This window comes from Syngnathus typhle, unplaced genomic scaffold, assembly GCF_033458585.1.
Source record: "Syngnathus typhle isolate RoL2023-S1 ecotype Sweden unplaced genomic scaffold, RoL_Styp_1.0 HiC_scaffold_291, whole genome shotgun sequence".
Taxonomy (NCBI): domain Eukaryota; kingdom Metazoa; phylum Chordata; class Actinopteri; order Syngnathiformes; family Syngnathidae; genus Syngnathus; species Syngnathus typhle.
In genome coordinates, this window is record NW_026872195.1 from 19,379 (window position 1) to 27,500 (window position 8,122).

Here is an 8,122-nt window from a genome sequence, read left to right on the forward strand (position 1 = left end):
GGTCTTCCTTGAAATGTTACCCGGCTTTTGAGCTCTCCTGTCCGGCGTGGGTTTGCGTCAGCGGCCGGTGTCATTTACTCGTCGTGCCGACCGGAGGGAGGCCACTCCCCGCCACAGCTGAACAGTCATCCCGGCCTAGTGGAGGTCTGCGCAGGGGGGGTCTTCCTTGAAATGTTACCCGGCTTTTGAGCTCTCCTGTCCGGCGTGGGTTTGCGTCAGCGGCCGGTGTCATTTACTCGTCGTGCCGACCGGAGGGAGGCCACTCCCCGCCACAGCTGAACAGTCATCCCGGCCTAGTGGAGGTCTGCGCAGGGGGGGTCTTCCTTGAAATGTTACCCGGCTTTTGAGCTCTCCTGTCCGGCGTGGGTTTGCGTCAGCGGCCGGTGTCATTTACTCGTCGTGTCCACCGGAGGGAGGCCACTCCCCGCCGCAGCTGCAGCGGCAGCTTTGAAACGTCATCCCGGCCCCCTGGAACTGTGCGCGGGGGGGGCGATGCGTCCCGTGCGAGGTACCAGGTCGCGCTGCGCCGTCTGCCTGGCCGCTTTGGGCCCGCTGGAAGTCTATTAAAGCTCCGCGATCTCCGCCTCGGTGCTTAAAAAGCGTCCATCCGCTCTCCTGGAGCTTCTTTCGGTCATCTCGTCCGCGTGCACGGCCTGCCGGTGGCACCGGCTGGAGCTCCGCAAAAAGCTCCATTTCTGTTAAAAATGCTTAGCCGCGTCCCTGGAAGCCCAATCGGGCGTAGAAAGTGAGGGGGAAGGCCCCCAAAGCACCGGCTGGAAGTCCCAAAAAAGCTCCATGATTGGTCAATAATGCTTAGCCGCCTCCCTGGAAGCCTAATCGGGCATAAAAAGCTAGGCGGAACGGCCCCAAAGCTCCACACGGAAGTCCCAAAAAAGCTCCATGATTGGTCAATAATGCTTAGCCGCCTCCCTGGAAGCCTAATCGGGCATAAAAAGCTAGGCGGAACGGCCCCAAAGCTCCACACGGAAGTCCCAAAAAAGCTCCATGATTGGTCAATAATGCTTAGCCGCCTCCCTGGAAGCCTAACCGGGCATAAAAAGCTAGGCGGAACGGCCCCAAAGCTCCACACGGAAGTCCCAAAAAAGCTCCATGATTGGTCAATAATGCTTAGCCGCCTCCCTGGAAGCCTAATCGGGCATAAAAAGCTAGGCGGAACGGCCCCAAAGCTCCACACGGAAGTCCCAAAAAAGCTCCATGATTGGTCAATAATGCTTAGCCGCCTCCCTGGAAGCCTAATCGGGCATAAAAAGCTAGGCGGAACGGCCCCAAAGCTCCACACGGAAGTCCCAAAAAAGCTCCATGATTGGTCAATAATGCTTAGCCGCCTCCCTGGAAGCCTAATCGGGCATAAAAAGTTAGGCGGAACGGCCCCAAAGCTCCACACGGAAGTCCCAAAAAAGCTCCATGATTGGTCAATAATGCTTAGCCGCCTCCCTGGAAGCCTAATCGGGCATAAAAAGCTAGGCGGAACGGCCCCAAAGCTCCACACGGAAGTCCCAAAAAAGCTCCATGATTGGTCAATAATGCTTAGCCGCCTCCCTGGAAGCCTAATCGGGCATAAAAAGTTAGGCGGAACGGCTCCAAAGCTCCACACGGAAGTCCCAAAAAAGCTCCATGATTGGTCAATAATGCTTAGCCGCCTCCCTGGAAGCCTAATCGGGCATAAAAAGTTAGGCGGAACGGCCCCAAAGCTCCACACGGAAGTCCCAAAAAAGCTCCATGATTGGTCAATAATGCTTAGCCGCCTCCCTGGAAGCCTAATCGGGCATAAAAAGTTAGGCGGAACGGCCCCAAAGCTCCACACGGAAGTCCGAAAAAAGCTCAAAAATTTTCTAAGTGCCAACGGCTCATTCGCCGTAATGTGTCCGCTCCGCGCTGGTTCCCCGGTCGGCCGCGAATAGCGCAAAATCAGCCTCACGGAAGTTCGAAAAAAGCTCAAAAATTTTCTAAGTGCCAACGGCTCATTCGCCGTAATGTGTCCGCTCCGCGCTGGTTCCCCGGTCGGCCGCGAATAGCGCAAAATCAGCCTCACGGAAGTTCGAAAAAAGCTCAAAAATTTTCTAAGTGCCAACGGCTCATTCGCCGTAATGTGTCCGCTCCGCGCTGGTTCCCCGGTCGGCCGCGAATAGCGCAAAAATCAGCCTAAGTGCAGTACCAACCTTGGCGTGTTGGTGCGCCAGAGTACGATGAGTTGGTCCCCCTAGTCACTGTACTCATTACCTTTACCCCCTAATCGCAAAATATAGTCAGAACGTATATGCAGAAGACTATTTTTTTCTTTTTTAAAATTTTCTAAGTGCCAGCGGATGCTGGCACACGAACTGTCCGAGCTACGACGGTTCTCCGGTCGGACAGCGAGGGTGAAAAAGCGGTCCTAAAATCACCGAGGGCTGCCGCACAAGTTGTCCGAGTGGCGACGGTTCCCCGGTCGGCCACGAATGTCGAAAATTCGGCCTCTCCACCACGGAGGTCGGTGAGAATTTCAGAATATTTTCCAAGTGCCAACGGCTCTTGCGCCGTAAAGTGTCCGCTTTGCCTGGTTCCCTCGGTCGGCCACAAATAGCGAAAAATCAGCCTCTCCTTCTGGAGCTCGCCTAAGTGCCAACGGCTCTTGCGCCGTAATGTGTCCGCTTTGTCTGGTTCCCTCGGTCGGCCACAAACGGCGAAAAATCAGCCTCTCCTTCTGGAGCTCGTGCCAACTTTGGCGAATATTTTCTAAGTGCCAACGGCTCTTGCGCCGTAAAGTGTCCGCTTTGCCTGGTTCCCTCGGTCGGCCACAAATAGCGAAAAATCAGCCTCTCCTTCTGGAGCTCGCCTAAGTGCCAACGGCTCTTGCGCCGTAATGTGTCCGCTTTGTCTGGTTCCCTCGGTCGGCCACAAACGGCGAAAAATCAGCCTCTCATTCTGGAGCTCGTGCCAACTTTGGCGAATATTTTCTAAGTGCCAACGGCTCTTGCGCCGTAATGTGTCCGCTTTGCCTGGTTCCCTCGGTCGGCCACAAATAGCGAAAAAATCAGCCTCTCCTTCTGGAGCTCGCCTAAGTGCCAACGGCTCTTGCGCCGTAATGTGTCCGCTTTGCCTGGTTCCCTCGGTCGGCCACAAACGGCGAAAAATCAGCCTCTCATTCTGGAGCTCGTGCCAACTTTGGCGAATATTTTCTAAGTGCCAACGGCTCTTGCGCCGTAATGTGTCCGCTTTGCCTGGTTCCCTCGGTCGGCCACAAATAGCGAAAAAATCAGCCTCTCCTTCTGGAGCTCGCCTAAGTGCCAACGGCTCTTGCGCCGTAATGTGTCCGCTTTGTCTGGTTCCCTCGGTCGGCCACAAACGGCGAAAAATCAGCCTCTCATTCTGGAGCTCGTGCCAACTTTGGCGAATATTTTCTAAGTGCCAACGGCTCTTGCGCCGTAATGTGTCCGCTTTGCCTGGTTCCCTCGGTCGGCCACAAATAGCGAAAAAATCAGCCTCTCCTTCTGGAGCTCGCCTAAGTGCCAACGGCTCTTGCGCCGTAATGTGTCCGCTTTGCCTGGTTCCCTCGGTCGGCCACAAACGGCGAAAAATCAGCCTCTCATTCTGGAGCTCGTGCCAACTTTGGCGAATATTTTCTAAGTGCCAACGGCTCTTGCGCCGTAATGTGTCCGCTTTGCCTGGTTCCCTCGGTCGGCCACGAACGGCGAAAAATCAGCCTCTCCTTCTGGAGCTCGCCTAAGTGCCAACGGCTCTTGCGCCGTAATGTGTCCGCTTTGCCTGGTTCCCTCGGTCGGCCACAAATAGCGAAAAACCAGCCTCTCCTTCTGGAGCTCGCCTAAGTGCCAACGGCTCTTGCGCCGTAATGTGTCCGCTTTGCCTGGTTCCCTCGGTCGGCCACAAACGGCGAAAAACCAGCCTCTCCTTCTGGAGCTCGCCTAAGTGCCAACGGCTCTTGCGCCGTAATGTGTCCGCTTTGCCTGGTTCCCTCGGTCGGCCACAAATAGCGAAAAATCAGCCTCTCCTTCTGGAGCTCGTGCCAACTTTGGCGAATATTTTCTAAGTGCCAACGGCTCTTGCGCCGTAATGTGTCCGCTTTGCCTGGTTCCCTCGGTCGGCCACAAATAGCGAAAAACCAGCCTCTCCTTCTGGAGCTCGCCTAAGTGCCAACGGCTCTTGCGCCGTAATGTGTCCGCTTTGCCTGGTTCCCTCGGTCGGCCACAAATAGCGAAAAACCAGCCTCTCCTTCTGGAGCTCGCCTAAGTGCCAACGGCTCTTGCGCCGTAATGTGTCCGCTTTGCCTGGTTCCCTCGGTCGGCCACAAATAGCGAAAAACCAGCCTCTCCTTCTGGAGCTCGCCTAAGTGCCAACGGCTCTTGCGCCGTAATGTGTCCGCTTTGCCTGGTTCCCTCGGTCGGCCACAAATAGCGAAAAACCAGCCTCTCCTTCTGGAGCTCGCCTAAGTGCCAACGGCTCTTGCGCCGTAATGTGTCCGCTTTGCCTGGTTCCCTCGGTCGGCCACAAACGGCGAAAAACCAGCCTCTCCTTCTGGAGCTCGCCTAAGTGCCAACGGCTCTTGCGCCGTAATGTGTCCGCTTTGCCTGGTTCCCTCGGTCGGCCACAAATAGCGAAAAATCAGCCTCTCCTTCTGGAGCTCGTGCCAACTTTGGCGAATATTTTCTAAGTGCCAACGGCTCTTGCGCCGTAATGTGTCCGCTTTGCCTGGTTCCCTCGGTCGGCCACAAACGGCGAAAAATCAGCCTCTCCTTCTGGAGCTCGCCTAAGTGCCAACGGCTCTTGCGCCGTAATGTGTCCGCTTTGCCTGGTTCCCTCGGTCGGCCACAAATAGCGAAAAACCAGCCTCTCCTTCTGGAGCTCGCCTAAGTGCCAACGGCTCTTGCGCCGTAATGTGTCCGCTTTGCCTGGTTCCCTCGGTCGGCCACAAACGGCGAAAAACCAGCCTCTCCTTCTGGAGCTCGCCTAAGTGCCAACGGCTCTTGCGCCGTAATGTGTCCGCTTTGCCTGGTTCCCTCGGTCGGCCACAAATAGCGAAAAATCAGCCTCTCCTTCTGGAGCTCGTGCCAACTTTGGCGAATATTTTCTAAGTGCCAACGGCTCTTGCGCCGTAATGTGTCCGCTTTGCCTGGTTCCCTCGGTCGGCCACAAACGGCGAAAAATCAGCCTCTCCTTCTGGAGCTCGCCTAAGTGCCAACGGCTCTTGCGCCGTAATGTGTCCGCTTTGCCTGGTTCCCTCGGTCGGCCACAAATAGCGAAAAACCAGCCTCTCCTTCTGGAGCTCGCCTAAGTGCCAACGGCTCTTGCGCCGTAATGTGTCCGCTTTGCCTGGTTCCCTCGGTCGGCCACAAACGGCGAAAAACCAGCCTCTCCTTCTGGAGCTCGCCTAAGTGCCAACGGCTCTTGCGCCGTAATGTGTCCGCTTTGCCTGGTTCCCTCGGTCGGCCACAAATAGCGAAAAATCAGCCTCTCCTTCTGGAGCTCGTGCCAACTTTGGCGAATATTTTCTAAGTGCCAACGGCTCTTGCGCCGTAATGTGTCCGCTTTGCCTGGTTCCCTCGGTCGGCCACAAACGGCGAAAAATCAGCCTCTCCTTCTGGAGCTCGCCTAAGTGCCAACGGCTCTTGCGCCGTAATGTGTCCGCTTTGCCTGGTTCCCTCGGTCGGCCACAAATAGCGAAAAACCAGCCTCTCCTTCTGGAGCTCGCCTAAGTGCCAACGGCTCTTGCGCCGTAATGTGTCCGCTTTGCCTGGTTCCCTCGGTCGGCCACAAACGGCGAAAAATCAGCCTCTCCTTCTGGAGCTCGCCTAAGTGCCAACGGCTCTTGCGCCGTAATGTGTCCGCTTTGCCTGGTTCCCTCGGTCGGCCACAAATAGCGAAAAACCAGCCTCTCCTTCTGGAGCTCGCCTAAGTGCCAACGGCTCTTGCGCCGTAATGTGTCCGCTTTGCCTGGTTCCCTCGGTCGGCCACAAATAGCGAAAAATCAGCCTCTCCTTCTGGAGCTCGCCTAAGTGCCAACGGCTCTTGCGCCGTAAAGTGTCCGCTTTGTCTGGTTCCCTCGGTCGGCCACAAACGGCGAAAAATCAGCCTCTCCTTCTGGAGCTCGTGCCAACTTTGGCGAATATTTTCTAAGTGCCAACGGCTCTTGCGCCGTAAAGTGTCCGCTTTGTCTGGTTCCCTCGGTCGGCCACAAATAGCGAAAAATCAGCCTCTCCTTCTGGAGCTCGCGCAAGTGCCAACGGCTCTTGCGCCGTAAAGTGTCCGCTTTGTCTGGTTCCCTCGGTCGGCCACAAATAGCGAAAAATCAGCCTCTCCTTCTGGAGCTCGTGCCAACTTTGGCGAATATTTTCTAAGTGCCAACGGCTCTTGCGCCGTAATGTGTCCGCTTTGTCTGGTTCCCTCGGTCGGCCACAAATAGCGAAAAATCAGCCTCTCCTTCTGGAGCTCGCGCAAGTGCCAACGGCTCTTGCGCCGTAAAGTGTCCGCTTTGTCTGGTTCCCTCGGTCGGCCACAAATAGCGAAAAATCAGCCTCTCCTTCTGGAGCTCGTGCCAACTTTGGCGAATATTTTCTAAGTGCCAACGGCTCTTGCGCCGTAATGTGTCCGCTTTGTCTGGTTCCCTCGGTCGGCCACAAATAGCGAAAAATCAGCCTCTCCTTCTGGAGCTCGCGCAAGTGCCAACGGCTCTTGCGCCGTAAAGTGTCCGCTTTGTCTGGTTCCCTCGGTCGGCCACAAATAGCGAAAAATCAGCCTCTCCTTCTGGAGCTCGTGCCAACTTTGGCGAATATTTTCTAAGTGCCAACGGCTCTTGCGCCGTAATGTGTCCGCTTTGTCTGGTTCCCTCGGTCGGCCACAAATAGCGAAAAATCAGCCTCTCCTTCTGGAGCTCGCGCAAGTGCCAACGGCTCTTGCGCCGTAAAGTGTCCGCTTTGTCTGGTTCCCTCGGTCGGCCACAAATAGCGAAAAATCAGCCTCTCCTTCTGGAGCTCGTGCCAACTTTGGCGAATATTTTCTAAGTGCCAACGGCTCTTGCGCCGTAATGTGTCCGCTTTGTCTGGTTCCCTCGGTCGGCCACAAATAGCGAAAAATCAGCCTCTCCTTCTGGAGCTCGTGCCAACTTTGGCGAATATTTTCTAAGTGCCAACGGCTCTTGCGCCGTAAAGTGTCCGCTTTGCCTGGTTCCCTCGGTCGGCCACAAATAGCGAAAAATCAGCCTCTCCTTCTGGAGCTCGCGCCAACTTTGTCAAAAAATTTCTAAGTGCCAACGGCTCTTGCGCCGTAAAGTGTCCGCTTTGCCTGGTTCCCTCGGTCGGCCACAAATAGCGAAAAATCAGCCTCTCCTTCTGGAGCTCGCGCCAACTTTGTCGAAAAATTTCTAAGTGCCAACGGCTCTTGCGCCGTAAAGTGTCCGCTTTGTCTGGTTCCCTCGGTCGGCCGCAAATAGCGAAAAATCAGCCTCTCGCCCGTCAGGTACCAGGCGTTGGGGTACCAGGGGTAAGTGCAGTACCAGCTTTGGTCTGTTGGTGCGCCAGAGTACGATGAGTTGGTCCCCCTAGTCACTGTACTCATTACCTTTACCCCCAAATCGCAAAATATAGTCAGAACGAGTGTGGGGAACACAAGTTTTGGCCCCGAGAACCAGGCGGCTGGTGTCTCTAGCGATGTGTTCCCCCCCAAAAAGTGTTCACATGCTCGGACAGCGAACCTAGGAGCTACCGCAAAGCACTCTGGAAGTGCAAGAGCGAAAAATTTTCTAAGTACAAAAACTCTCGAAAATTTTCAAAGTGTCACAGTGCTCGAAAATTTTCAAAGTGCTACATGCTTTCCATCCAAGGAAGGAATAGTGGAGGACCGGCCGCCTCCTTAAACACAAGCCGGCGGAACGACGGGGAGGACCGGCCGCCTCCTTAAACACAGGCCGGTGGAACGTTTGGCAGAATTCTTCTCGTGGAGGACCGGCCGCCTCCTTAAACACAAGCCGGCGGAACGACGGGGAGGACCGGCCGCCTCCTTAAACACAGGCCGGTGGAACGTTTGGCAGAATTCTTCTCGTGGAGGACCGGCCGCCTCCTTAAACACAGGCCGGTGGGAACGGTTGGCAGAATTGCGTGACGGCCGCCTG